Source organism: Piliocolobus tephrosceles, chromosome 5 (assembly GCF_002776525.5).
Source record: "Piliocolobus tephrosceles isolate RC106 chromosome 5, ASM277652v3, whole genome shotgun sequence".
NCBI classification, from domain to species: Eukaryota; Metazoa; Chordata; class Mammalia; order Primates; family Cercopithecidae; genus Piliocolobus; species Piliocolobus tephrosceles.
In genome coordinates, this window is record NC_045438.1 from 72209671 (window position 1) to 72223888 (window position 14218).

A 14218-nucleotide genomic window follows, 5' to 3' on the forward strand; every position below is an offset into this window, starting at 1 on the left:
TCATACTGGACTTCCTTCCATCCCTCAAACTTTCATCAGGTTTTCTCCTGTGACTCCCACTGCACATGTCCTGAGACATTTCTTTCTCTTCTTAACCTATCAAGTCTACCTCTCCTTCAGCTTCTGCTCAAAAAAGAAGCCATTTTTGATCTCCTGATTAGTTCAAATCTTCCTATAACAGGTTTTCATAAACCTGTACACTTTTTATTAGGACTTGTCACAGTTGCAATTTTACATCTATTTGTGTGATTATTTGATACCTCTCTGTATCCTCCACTAAACAATAAGCTCTAAGGACGTAGGGACATGTTGTCTTTTGTTCGTTTTTATCTCCAGCCTATAATACGGGGCCAGACATGATGAGGCTCTCTCAGTAAGTATTTGCCAAAGGAAGAATGGTAGGAAGATGGGAAAGAAGGGAGGAAATAAAATGGAAAGTAGACGAGTCCATATCTTCTCTACATTTGCCAATTTGCACCTGGAGCATTGGATTATGCTCTAGGTGCCATATTTTGTGATAAAAACAAGCTGGAATATATTCAGAAGAAAGGAATGAGAAAGATCAGGAGAGGCAAAGTTGGAACTGATGCATCAGATAGGTAATTGGATGCTTTTTAAATTTCTTCCAACCAAACGATTCTATTTCAAAGAAACATATTATGTACTATTTCATGTTGTAAAATAATTTACATAATTCCTCTTTCACAAATTAAGCCATTTAAAAGGAAAACACTTTCAAGTTTGTAAATAATCTTCAAAATAGTTTACTGAGAAAAAATTCATGAAAAATTTCTGCAGAGTCTCTGGGCACTTATTTTGATTGATTGGTGCAGGCACTTTTAGCCCCCTTTTTCCTGCTTTCTATTTCTAATCTAATACAATGGAATTATCCTTTTGCAATAAATTTCATGAGTAGTCTACTGTAAACGTATATGTTCTAATCTAAGAAGATATAGCTTATAATGATTGTCAAAATCATTCTTTTATATTACGTAGAATTACTGCCTGATTACTTCTAAGTGTGATTTTTTGGCTTTTGATACTATTGTATAGGTACATGAAATTTAGAGTTATGGATTAAAGAATATATAACCAGATTAGCTGCAAACTATGAACATTAATAAAAGATACTAATAAAATTATAAATCTACTATGACTATTTATTGAAAATTACAAATTTCCTAAAAGTTGCTATTTGTTATGCATCGTAAGCAATAGTTTTGACTTTCACAATTTTTTTCATTTGTACTTCCCTTTTGTAAAAATACAAATTTTGTTTATTAATATCTTTCTTTAACCAAAACAAATCATTCAGTGAAGGAGGAATTGATGTCAGTTTCTGGAAAAAGTATGAAGATTAATCCCTTCATTAGTCAAGGAGGAATTATAACTGATTTCTTCATTTTCTTCTGCATTATTTCAAGCACTTCTCTTTTTATACTTCAGAATTCCATGATGCCAAATATATACTTCTTACAAATCATAAACCTTTGAATTACATCCCCAAGGAGTTTTCTTTTTGTTTGTTTCAACACCGATAAAAACAGAGAATTAAATTACATATTTCTGAATTAGGGAAGGATATTAACAGTTTCAAAAGAGGGCATTGCATTCCGCAGCATTTAGTTAGCCACAGTGGAACAATGTTTAACAGTATCTGCCTCATTCAGTAACTGAGGACTCAGTCAGTGACCACCTTTAGGGAGCCAAGCTCTAGGGTAGAGGCTATTGGAGTCTTGTGGCCATGATGTTGGAAGGACAGGAAGACACCCACTCTGTTTGGGAAAGAGGCCTGGGTTGGAGCAACACTCACAAGGACATAGTCAAGGAACAATTCTTAGAAATCACATAGGATTGACCCCCAGCTCCAGACCACAAGTAGATAAAGGCCAAGGATAAGGCAAATGGAAAAACTGAACCTTAGTCACTGCTAAAATCTCATGGGATTGCTTTGAACAGAATCCAGATAAACTCCACTGCTGAGGCAGACAAAAAGTTAGATGGAGCTAGCACCACAGAGTGGAGAACAAAATTGCTTCAAATGAACCCTAAATAAATGGAAGGAACTTACAGAGTCCTCAGGTCACATTGACAGTATGGTCATATGTGTATTACAAAAGTTAATGATTAAAAAAACCACACTCTTTGCCTCAGTTACATTCATGTACCTTGTAAAAGCATTCTGCAAAATAACGATGATAGTAAAAAATTATTTGGCTAACTATGTCAGACTCTTCCCCATTTTTGCATATCTAGCCATTGGCAGCATCTATGCAGAACAGGGAATGGAGATTTCAGATTGCTAAAAAACATTTCTAAAATCTCTTCTGAGAAATATTTTTTAAATGCACTTTGTCATCTTATCTGAGTAAATACATTTATAAACATCGTTACCAGGTAGCAAGAGGTGATCCTGTCCAATGTTTGCAGAGATTTTATGGTTGGCAAATATAGTGTGAAATTTGCAAAGATATTGGGTTATGAGTGTGTTTACACTGGATAAGTGAAAAAGCCCAGCTTACCCAGTGAGCTTCATTAATGTAGACAGTCAATTTGAATAATACAGGCCCCAAAGTTTGCTTTTCCTTATCAAAACTTTTAGGTCAAAACTATTGAGAGAATGTTTCATCTCATACCTCTCTTTCATTTTTATGGGAAGAGGTTTCAAACTTATGAAACACCAAATATTCACTACTTGACAAGATTAAAAGAAATTCCATTCGAAAATATTTGCTGGCAGCATACTCACTCTATGATTTTTTTTTAAATGTACTAATGAGGCTTTAAAAAATAACCTTGGATCTTATAGACTTGAAGCAGTTATATTCTATTTGTAGTAACTCTTGGGAAGTCGCATATATAATTAAACCCTGAGTCTAAATCTCTAATCACTTGGTTTTGACAACTTCTGTTTAGTGTGTTCTGCCAACAACATATTAATTAGACGTAACCCAGTGGTTTCAGGCCATTTCAGGAAAGCAAACAGAGCTCCAGGGATTACATGCTAAAACTCAACTATCTTCTTGGCTATTGTATAAAATAAAGAAAGTGGAGACCTACAGTAATTCTCATAAAGATCAGCTATATGGGGAAAAAGAAGAGGTTTTGGACACATGTATTACCAAGATTATATATCTCTATTAATTGTTTACTTTGCCAGCATAGACCTATTCAGAGTAATCTGCTGAGTTCCAAAGGAAAACATAAAGGACTAAATAAACAACTTAAATCTTGTGAAATAGTTTATATGGAGAGTACATAAATAATAGAAGCAAGTGTAGAAAACATTTGTCCACCACACCAAGGATTTGTACCTAAGTCACTTAGCGGGGAATTATCATATCATCTGTCCTAGTCATATCAGTGTTTAGTTGAGAGTAGTTGTCCTCCCAAAAGATTGATAATAAAATAATATGTTTCATCTTTATTATTATAGTAATAACAATAAAAATCACTGGACAAAAATCAGTATTCATCTCATTAAATTTATTGTAGCTTAAATGCTTACATATGTCAAAATAAAGTCACACCAACAGGCTTTATATGATTATAATATTGATTTAAAAATCACTAGGGAAAATGAATCTCTTTAGTATATTTTAGTTTTTTGTTCTTAGAATTTTAGAGAAAAATGTTCCTTGACCTTTCAAATAATTTCCCTGTCAGAAATACTAATTTCCTTCTATATCCAGTGCTGGGCCAGGAAATGGATGCTTTTGCTTTTCCCAACATGTGGTATTGCCTTTGGAGTAAACTTTAAATGGGACCAAGGTATTTCTGCTCCTGGCCCTCCAGCTCCTGCCTCCAGGTCTGCAGACTCTGGGTTTTCCTTGGATCAACCCTGACTCATAACTCAGCACCTTTTGCAGTTCCTTAAAAGAAGCTTTCCTCTCAAAAGCATTATTAAGATAGACTTTACTGAAGACCTTGAGGAGAGAGAAAGGAGGTTTGCTTTGCAAACTTCATAGAAAACAACTTAAAAATTATATATATATAAAATATCTCCCAAGTTCCCTTCTCAGACACCCCCAACTCTTCTCTCTTTCTGATCATTCTGGCTAGTTTTTATTCTTCTTTCCTTTTGATCTTCTCCTGGAAACTTCAAATCACTCCCCCACCTTTGGGGAAGAGCCATTCAACTCTGCCCATCTTCCACGCCAACATGGTACACTCAAACCCAGCATATAGGGCTCTGAGCCATAGGGCTTTCTAGGGACAAGACCCACAAGCTTTGTAGGATGATTAATTAACCCATAGGGATCTCATCTTCCATACTAAGAAGTTTGTACCAATGGTTTCTTTTTCTAAAAATATATGATGTTCTCCCTAGGAGAAATTTTGTAGAATAAAATATTCTCCATTTCTTTTAATAATACAATCACTTTTCTAATTGACAATCCCAATATCCTTTAACTACACAGTAAGAAATGCCAAGGAATAGGATAATCCACAAAGATATCCATCAACTCTCTGGAGAATTCTCTCCTAAAATAAACTGCAAGCAATTATAATATCAAAGTATACATTGCCACATATGTTTTGGTCAATCTAGAAAACCTGATTCTAAATAGATATTTTTGTTTGAGAATGACCTTTAATTATTCATCATCACTTCTCCACTACACCCCCTAAGAGTAAATCCAGCTTTCAGATTTAAAAGCCTTAGAAAGTTTAAATCTCATAAGTGTATATTAAGGGGATCTAAATTATTTAAAAGAACAGATTCAGCCAATTTAAGAGCTTCTATTCAAAGATAAATGCTCTTTTCTTACAATATCAAAGAAATTTGGATTTGCAAATGTAGTTATTAAAGATGTCACTGTATGTTTAAGAAGTGACTTACAAAATTAAACGAGCATTGACTTACAAACCTAAGAAGGGCCTTGGTGAGGTGATGAGGAGTTGGGTAAGGGTGGTGTGGGGTGAGTTAAAATGATGCCTATTTGCTTTTCTAGTTGTGTGTTGTGATGCAAGTTAACTTGACAAGAGAAAGGACTGGCTGCTCATAGTAACAGATCCAGGTGTCACTATACCTCCAGTTCTAACCTGTAACATTGGTGAGTTATGTAGTCTTTCTAAGTTCCAACTTTCTCATCTGTAAAAAGGAAATAACAAATCCTGCCTGAGGGCATTACTGTGAGCATTAATTATGTGAGAGTTTTACACATGGAAAGACATCAAGACAGTGCCATTGGATTTTCACAGATGCAGAGTGGTCAGGGTCTTACTGGTTTTTTTGGTGAGCCTCTACTTCTTTCTGGTCTCAACCCAGTGTGTCTCCCTGTCGGCCCCCAAAATCATCTGTGCTTAGCACTGAGCAAGCTTCTATGGTGACTATTTTGATCTAGTATTTCTCTAAAATGTGCAGGGTTAGCCCTAGGGCCACCTTTTCCACAGGCACTAGGCACATTTACTCTTGTAGACCTCTGCCTCCAAAAAATATTAAAAATTATGTTTTGTAAATGTGTTGGTATAAAGATAAATATAATTCAGGCTTGATCCATTTTTGTATATTTTATTATATAACATTCATTTTTCCTTCTGATTTTTAAAAGAACTTAGCAATATTTTGTGTGCCCCTAATGTATATTGGACCCTAGGCAGGGTGCTTACTGTGCCTAATTCCTTGTTTTAAAAAATATTTATTTATTTATTTATTTATATTTTATTTTTTGAGAGAGAGTCTTGCTCTGTCACCAGGTTGGAGTACAGTTGTATGATCTGGTCTCACTGCAACATCCGCCTCCTGGGTTCAAGCAATTCCCCCGCTTCAGCCTCCTGAGTAGCTGGGACTACAGGCACGTGCCACCACGCCCGACTAATTTTTTGTATTTTAGTGGAGACAAGGTTTCACCATGTTAGCCAGGACAGTCTAGATCTCCTGACCTCGTGATCCGCCCGCCTCTGCCTCCCAAAGAGCCGGGATTACAGGCATGAGCCACCGCTCCCAACCACTCTGCCTAATTCCTGTCAGAGTCTCCAACTTTTCATTTATAGTACTTTTTCTTATTCTCAATCCCCCCTCCTCTTTTGCTCTTCGTTGCACACATTAATTTTCTCTAATCTTTCTTCACAGATTGATTTCTCTTATCCTTTTATCATCTTGGTTTCCCTCTTTTGGATCCCGCTGGATTTTAGCCAAGGTATTGATGTTTCTTTTCAGTAAGCAGAAAATTATACATGATACCCTGGGCCACCTGATGGAGGCCATAGTGAATAAAATGATTTATTTCCTCTTAGACATGTGAAACTCTACTTTTTGAACTTTTCTAAGTGCATTTGTGCTTTTTAATTTTTATTTGTTTTTAGTAGCTATTAGGGCATATTTAATTTCTTCTGAACTCTTACCCCCAGATTTTACTGCTCTCCAAATGTCATTGTTTCATTTGTTCCTTTTTGACTTCATACTCGAAATATTCCCAAACCAATAATAAATCAAACATTTAGCCATGGAGATTGAACGTACAATCACCTGTCTCCAAAGTGTAACTGTTAAAAGAAAGGAACAACCCGAGGGACCCAGATTTTAAGAGGGCTTAAAACAGAGTGGCTCTCGAAATATGACACAATTCACCTTTCAGTGGTACTTGGTGATCACTTTACTAAAAATGTTCACTTCACATTGATCTAGAAGTCATTTATACTAGTTTTCACTATATCTCATTTACTAGTTTATATTTTGATACCCAGTTTTAAAAATGTAGATGTATAAAAAAAACAAAAACAAAAAAACATGGTTTATCTCCCCACCACTCCAGTTTCACTAATGAGCATTGGATTCAAGTTCTTAAAAAACTAACTTTTTATTTACACTCTGCCTTATTTCACAGAAAAGACTTAAGGAGGTCTATACAGATGCATACATTTTGGTAACATAAAATACATTTTAATAAATTGGGGGAAAATCAAAGAGAACATAGGGAAATAAGTTGGAAACAGGATGATGTATGCCATCCGTGCACACACTCTTGCTGGAAGCAGCGCACAATTGGACTCCAAGTTGAGTTTTTGAATTCTATGTAAGCCAAACAATGTAGACCTCATTTTTTTCACCTAAAAACTGGTGAGTAAAAATGTTTACCAGATACTTACCTAGGATAAATAGAAATAATATCAAATAATTTTTAAATGGCTATGACTCCTTTAAAGGAAAGACAAAGGCTTATATTGTAAAGACTCCCGCTGCTTTCCACCGCCCCTTTGCCCCCTACCCACCACCACCGACCTTCCCATCCTCAAGGTCTAATTTCTCACAACAAAGTGTCAATTATATACAGAAATTCTCATCTGCTTTTAAAAAATTATTAGGGCCATCAAGTTGTGCACTGCCAAACTCTAGGGAGTACTATTCACAGACTACATGCTAGAAATTCTAAAAATTAGGAAACACAACATAAAAATTGGAAAAACTCTTACAAAGAATACAAGAAGAGCATAAACTGTATCTTAATTACACAGCAATAACACCTGTTAACACTTTGTTTCCTTCCAGTTTCATTTTTATAGGACAAATTCCTAAAAGAGAAATTCTTGTGTCAAAAGATATGAGATGTTTAAAACTCCTGAGATGTTTTGCCCAATTACCCTCTGATCTGTAGTTTATATGAATGGCTATTTCAGTATACCTTTGTTATTTTATGGTCTCATTTCCTCATTTATTACATGAAGATAATATTACCTTACATTAATGATATTAATATATGACCTCGGGTTCCTCTAACCCTATTTCCTCACAGGATTGTTACAAGTGTTAAATAAGTTCGTAGTATATAAAGTACTTAAGACAATGTCATGCATATTTTTGCTATTATTATTTGCAAATTTGGTAAGTAAAAGCAGTTCATTTTATTTTGTTTTTAGTTATTAAGAATATGGAATGTATTTTCATGTATTTATTAAACATTTTTATTTCTTCTTTCATGAATTGTCTATTCATATCTTTAGCACAACTTCCTAATAAGTGTTTGATTATTATTTATGTGCTCTATATACTAAAGATATTAACTCTATGTCTGGCATAAATGTTTTAAATATTTCCCTCAGTTCTTTGTCATTTAATTTTGGTTACTTATTTTTTTACATATAGACATTCAAGTTTGTTATTAAATCAAATAACTAACCTGTATGTACAGGTTTTCTTTTTCTTTTTTCTTTTTATATTTAGGAAGTGCATTAATTTTCTGTGGCTGATATAGCATATTCCCACAAACTGGGTGACTTAAAACAACAGAAATTTACCTCTCATGCTTCCTAAAGCTGGAAGTACAAAATCAAGATCTTGGTAGGGTTGGTTCCTTCTGGGAGCTGTGAGAGAGAAACTCTTCCATGCTTCTCTCAGAGCTCTTGGTGCTGTCGGTCATCTTTGACATTGCTTGGCTTGTAAATGCATCACTCCAGTTTCTGCCTCCACTTTTATATGGTTTTCTCCCCTGTATATCTGTGACTCTGTGTCCAAATTTCCCTCTTCTTATATGGACACCAGTCATATTGGATTTAGGACCCATCTCAATTCAATATAACCTCATCTTAATCTCTGCTGATGTAATCTGCAGAGACCAAATGATGTCGCATTCATAGGTACAGGTAGATACAAATGTTTAGAAATAGTATCAGATTATTCAACCTAGTACAGGAAGTAATTTTATATTCCAAAATCACGAAAGTATTCAGCTATATGTTCATTTATGTATGTGTTTATTTGTTTTTACATTTATTTCTTTAATGTATCTGGATCTCCAATGTTTTTCTGATATAATTAGTAACTAATTAATTAGACTGAAGTACATTACCTTGAAATTTAAGAGTCCTCCCATTTTTTTCAAGCGGTAAGGTAAAGGTAAAATACCAAATGTACTATTTAAGTCAAACCTTAGAAGTTTCACACACAGAGAAAAAATAAAGTATTTTAAAAGGGCAATTTGAACACTGAGAACTTGCTTAAAAATATCTGACTTGATTTTTATTACCTATTACAAAATAAATACTCCTTACATTGGAAATCTTCATATTTACTAGATAATCCTCATGCTTCCCTTCCAGGGATTTACATCGTTTTATACAGATGAAATTATGCCCTAATTTATCAGGTGCTGCTCAGCTAAAGAGAAGATACTTGTATCGCAGAAAGCACTTCAGCATTTTTTTTTTTTTTTTTTTTTTTTTTTTGGTCCTCAATTACCCCATCTGTTTGCTTTCATGTCACATTTTCTCTGAGATCCAGCTTTCAGATGCATGAATGCTCCACCCAGTGCTTTGACTTTATTCATTTCCACATTTATCCCTCCTCATCCTGGAGTGGTTGTACTGATAGGACCCTGTTTTTTCGCCATATACTTTTCCAATAGTCACATTTGATTCTTTAGTGATTATCAATTATATTAGCTTCCAACAAGTTTCCTTCTTGGGTTGCCTTGCTGTCTATGTAATGTTACAGTCCGCAATGCCTTGTGCTTTGATTCTCCACAATAGTAAAGAACACATATATTTTGGCCACTAAGACTATGATCCTCTCTATCCTCCCTGAAATATCTATGCATAAACTGGTATGCTAATTTATCCCATATCAGTTATCTCTTTTCTGGAGACCTGTGTACTTCTACTGAAGATTTTAGGTGGCCCTATACACTACTAAAACCTATTGCATTGAAGGCATTTTATCAACTGCAATATTTTCTGTGTTGTGTAAATGCCACTTAATGTAAAGTTTAAGCTGTTCTTTAAATTGATATATACATCCTATATTAATCCACCCAAAAGTGAAGTTGGAAAAATTTTTTCCACCAGTTGGTAAAGATGCACAGATAAAAATATTCCTTCTGGATATGAATTTCTGGGTGCTGGGAAGAAATAAAACAAATGAATAGACTAATATTAAATTAAGGAAATATCAAAACAATCTAATAAAAATTATTTTTTTGCAGAATGAATCACCATATCTATAGCTTGTATCTCATATGTAGCTCAGTTTAGAATGTAAATGGCTAACCAACATTAGGACACATGAACATTAGAACTCATTGGGTGTTATTTTATATATGTCATTGAACACAAAGTATACACAAGTACACCAGGCCCCATTCTATTTTGTGTCTGCAAGGCCACCAGCAAAACTGTCCCAGATGGAAATGTTATCATGAACTCTCTGGGCTCCCCTTAGTTTTTCTACATGATTGTTATCATCATTAAATAGTCCTAAGATCAACTGGGGGTGTTTCCTTTGAAACATACTTTTACTGGACCACAACTATAGTTGCTAATAGAGAACTTTGCTGCTGTGTGAGACAAGAGGTCCTAATTAGAATATTTAGCCAAGAGATGTTAACAGATGTTAACAGGTTTCTGACCTGCAATCATTGCAATGAAGGCCTGGCTACTACCATGAACCATCTTTTTAATTCATCTGACAAATAATTATGTTGCACATACTGTACACCAAATCCAATTCTAGGCATCAGTAAACAAAATAGAAAATGATTTTCTGTTCATATGGAATTTACTGTACAATACATCCTTTTCAATCCAAACTGTAAATTCCACAGCTTCCTAAGACTAATATTCCAAAAGGGATGTTAAGAATACAGAAAGACTGGGCACGGTGGCTCACACCGCTAATCCCAGCACTTTGGGAGGCCAGGGGGCGGGGGCGGGTAACCTGAGGTCAAGAGTTCGAGACCAGCCTGGCCAACATGGTGAAACTTCGTCTCTACTGAAAAAACAAAAAAAGTACCTAGGCATGGTGGCACGTGCCTGTAGTCCCAGCTACTCTGGGAGTCTGAGGCAGGAGAATCGCTTGAACCCAGGAGGCGGAGGTTGCAGTGAGTCAAGATTGCACCACTGCACTCTAGTCTGGGTGACAGAGGGAGACTCCATCTCAAACAAACAAACAAACAAAAAAAGAATAGCAGAAATAAACCCACTTTTTATTGAGATCCGGTAAGAATGACATTTTTTCATAAACTGGAATAGATATGAGGTCTCAATTGAGAACTGTAATAGGGTCTATATTAATATTATAATAATAGTGGAACAAAACTATTATAAGGTAGGGTGTTACTGCCATTGGGATGAAATGAATGTGAGGGCCATCTGGATTTTCTTTAGTAGCTGTTTAAGTCTAGTTCATTAATAGCAGAGCTTAAAAGCAGCCATGCATAGCACAAACTAGACAGCTTTGGACTGTGCTTTCTCGAAGTTCTAGACCAAAGGTAAGAACAGTACCAAACCAAATACTGCATTCATTCAGTCTTTAATCTTTTTGTTCAGCAGTGGAATGCTAAATGACAGGAGAATGCATCTTCATAAACGATAATGATTTGTGTCTCATGTCAGCTGCAAAGCCATCTAGAAACAAACCATAGCCTTGCTCAACTGAGCAGCTGTCATTTCCCTGGTCCTGCTTTTATTGTTGCAGAGCTGGGAAACACAAACAATGGTCCTGCACCTGCTGCCAGGCCTGCCAGAATGATGATGGTGCTGTCATTCAGGCCAAGAGGAAGGGACTATAAAAACAGACACATGCCCTCACAAGCTCAGCTGCTCGCCTCTCTGGTGCTGCCGTCCTGCCAAACCTATGGCCAGTCCAGGTTGCCGCACAACTATGCAGACCATTGCAGGAGACAGACAGATTCTCTGGGGAAACGCAAGTAAATTTGGTCAGGTTGGACTCAGTTTCATTAACTTCCTGTGGGAGAAAAAGTGATCAGACATCACCTCTTCCATGAAGCCATCACTTAGGCCCCAAACTCTTCCCTCTGTGTTTTCCCATGATGAGTAATTCCTCTTTTGTATACCACATGAAAGTATAGTTATTAGTGTATATATTTTATCCTTTCAAGTAGATTTATAATTTTCCTGTGCCTGAGATTCTGTCCCATACAGTCTTCTACCCCTGTACCCTCTCCCAACAGTATCTAACATAGTGCCTTGAATATAGTCAATGTTCAGGGATATTAATTGAATGTTATACTATTTGATCAAGGTCTGACAACAATATTTTTACCGTAATTTAGAAAGTTCATTTTGGAGCTAGGCGTGGTGGCTCACGTCTGTAATCCCAGCACTTTCAGAGGCTGAGGTGGGTGGGTCATGAGGTCAGGAGATCGAGACCATCCTGGCTAACACAGTGAAACCCCATTTCTACTAAAATTACAAAAAAATAGGCCTGCATGGTGGTGGGTGCCTGTAGTCTCAGCTACTCAGGAGGCTGAGACAGGAGAATTGCTTGAACCCGGGAGGCGGAGCTTGCAGTGAGCCGAGATCCCACCACTGCACTCCAGCATGGGCAACAGAGTGAGACTCCATCTCAACAAAAAAAAAAAAAAAAGGTTCGTTTTGACTTTTCAAACTGTATCTATTGCATCATGGCATCTTGGAATTAGAAACCAAAGACCAAGGAAGATATTTAAAATTATAGTAAAACATACGTAACAGAATATCGACCTTTTTTTTTCTGTCCCTTATACTTTATTGGTCAACTCTAGGCCTGTGTGCAGCTGGGTGGGTTTGGAGGAGAGCATCATTATTCACCAGCTCCCAGGTGGAGGCCTGAGAAGGCCTTGGCCTAGCCTTCCAGGGTCCCAGACTGTGGACTTTGGAGGGGCAGATCAGGCCTTTCCTGGGTCAGCACAGGGCACCCAGGTGACAGCACTGGTGGGCAGCCAGCACAGGCACCTAGGTAAGGGCACAAGCTCACTATCCCTCAGCCAGCCTAATTGTGTTTGGAGAAATATTCCTTGCTGTTATCCACGTTGGGCTTAATCGTGTCACTGCCAGGCTTCCAGACAGCAGGACAAACTTCCGCATGCTCTTCTGTGTACTGGAAGGCCTGGACCAGCTGCAGAGCCTCAAACACGGAGCGTCCCACAGGCAAATCATTAACAGTGATCTGGGAAGGACACCCCTGCCATCACTGATAAAGCGGCCCCGTAGGCAATGCCCGCATCTGTTTTCAGCACGGCATAATCCTCAGACAAGCCTCTGGTCACTTTAGCAAGCAGGGGGATGTTCAGGGGGCCCAAGTCTCCCTCCCTCTGGGGGTTGTTGATCCAAGCCAGGTGGGTGAACTGAGAGTCCACTGAGATGCCCAGCACTTCGCAGCCCAGCTTGCAGAAGTCCTCGGCATGGTCGCTGAACGCGATGATCTCCATGGGCCACACAAAAGTGAAGTGCAGAGGGTAGAAAAAGAGGACTACGTACTTCTCTTTGCAGTCCGACAGCTTCACTTCTTTGAAAGTACCATCCACCACGGCGGTGGCGTTGAAGTCAGGGGCAGACTATCCCATGCACGCGATTACAGAGGTCATGACTGAAAGCTGTGTAGGCTAAGGATGAACTTACGGGCAACCAGACGCGTGGACCCACGTTATCAGCACCAAAACTGACCATCTTAACCATCATTTACAGGTAAAGTTCAGTGGTGTTAAATACATTCATAATGTTATGTAATTATCACTACTACCCATCTTCAGAACTTTTTTCATTTTGCAAAACTGAAACTCTATACCCATTAAACAACAACTCCCCATTCCACTTTCCTCCCAGCCCCTGGGAACCATAATTCTAATATCAAATTCTATGAATCTGACTATTACAAGCACCACACATAAGTGAAATCATACAGTATTTGTCTTTTTGTGCTGGCTTATTTCACTTAGCATGATGACATCAAGTTTCATTAATATTGTAGCATGTGCCAGAATTTCCTTCTTTTTAAAGGCTGAATAGTGATTATATAGAGAGAATATTTTGAATATATATTATATATGTAATATTCCATCTCTCACACACACACACACATCACATTTTAGTTATCCATTTATCCATAAGTGGACACTTGCCTTGCTTCCATTTTTGGCTATTGTAAATAACGTTGCTGTGAATATGGATATAAAAATATCTCTTTGAGATCCTGCTTTTAATTATTTTGGTATACACACAAAAGTGGAATGGATCATATGGTAATTGTATTTTTAATTTTTTAAAGGAATCTACATGCTGTTTTCTACAGTTCTACATTAAAAAGTTGGATTCTAGGCTGGACATGGTGGCTCACATCTGTAATCCCAGCAGTTTGGGAAGCCAAGGTGGGCGGATCACGAGGTCAGGAGTTCAAGACCAGCCTGGCCAAGATGGTGAAACCCTTGTCTCTACTAAAAATATAAAAAATATTAGCTGGGTGTGGTGGCACGTGCCTGTAATCCCAGCTACTCAGGAGGCTGGG

The 14218-nt window shown here is 37.2% G+C and overlaps 1 pseudogene across 1 annotated transcript; it reads right to left on the reverse strand.

Moving 5' to 3' along the window:
* Nucleotides 1–12541: 12541 nt before the first annotated feature.
* Nucleotides 12542–13280, reverse strand: LOC111538451 (annotated as a pseudogene). Its single transcript, XR_002730360.2, has one exon. The product of XR_002730360.2 is annotated as a peroxiredoxin-2 pseudogene (transcript).
* Nucleotides 13281–14218: the final 938 nt, after the last annotated feature.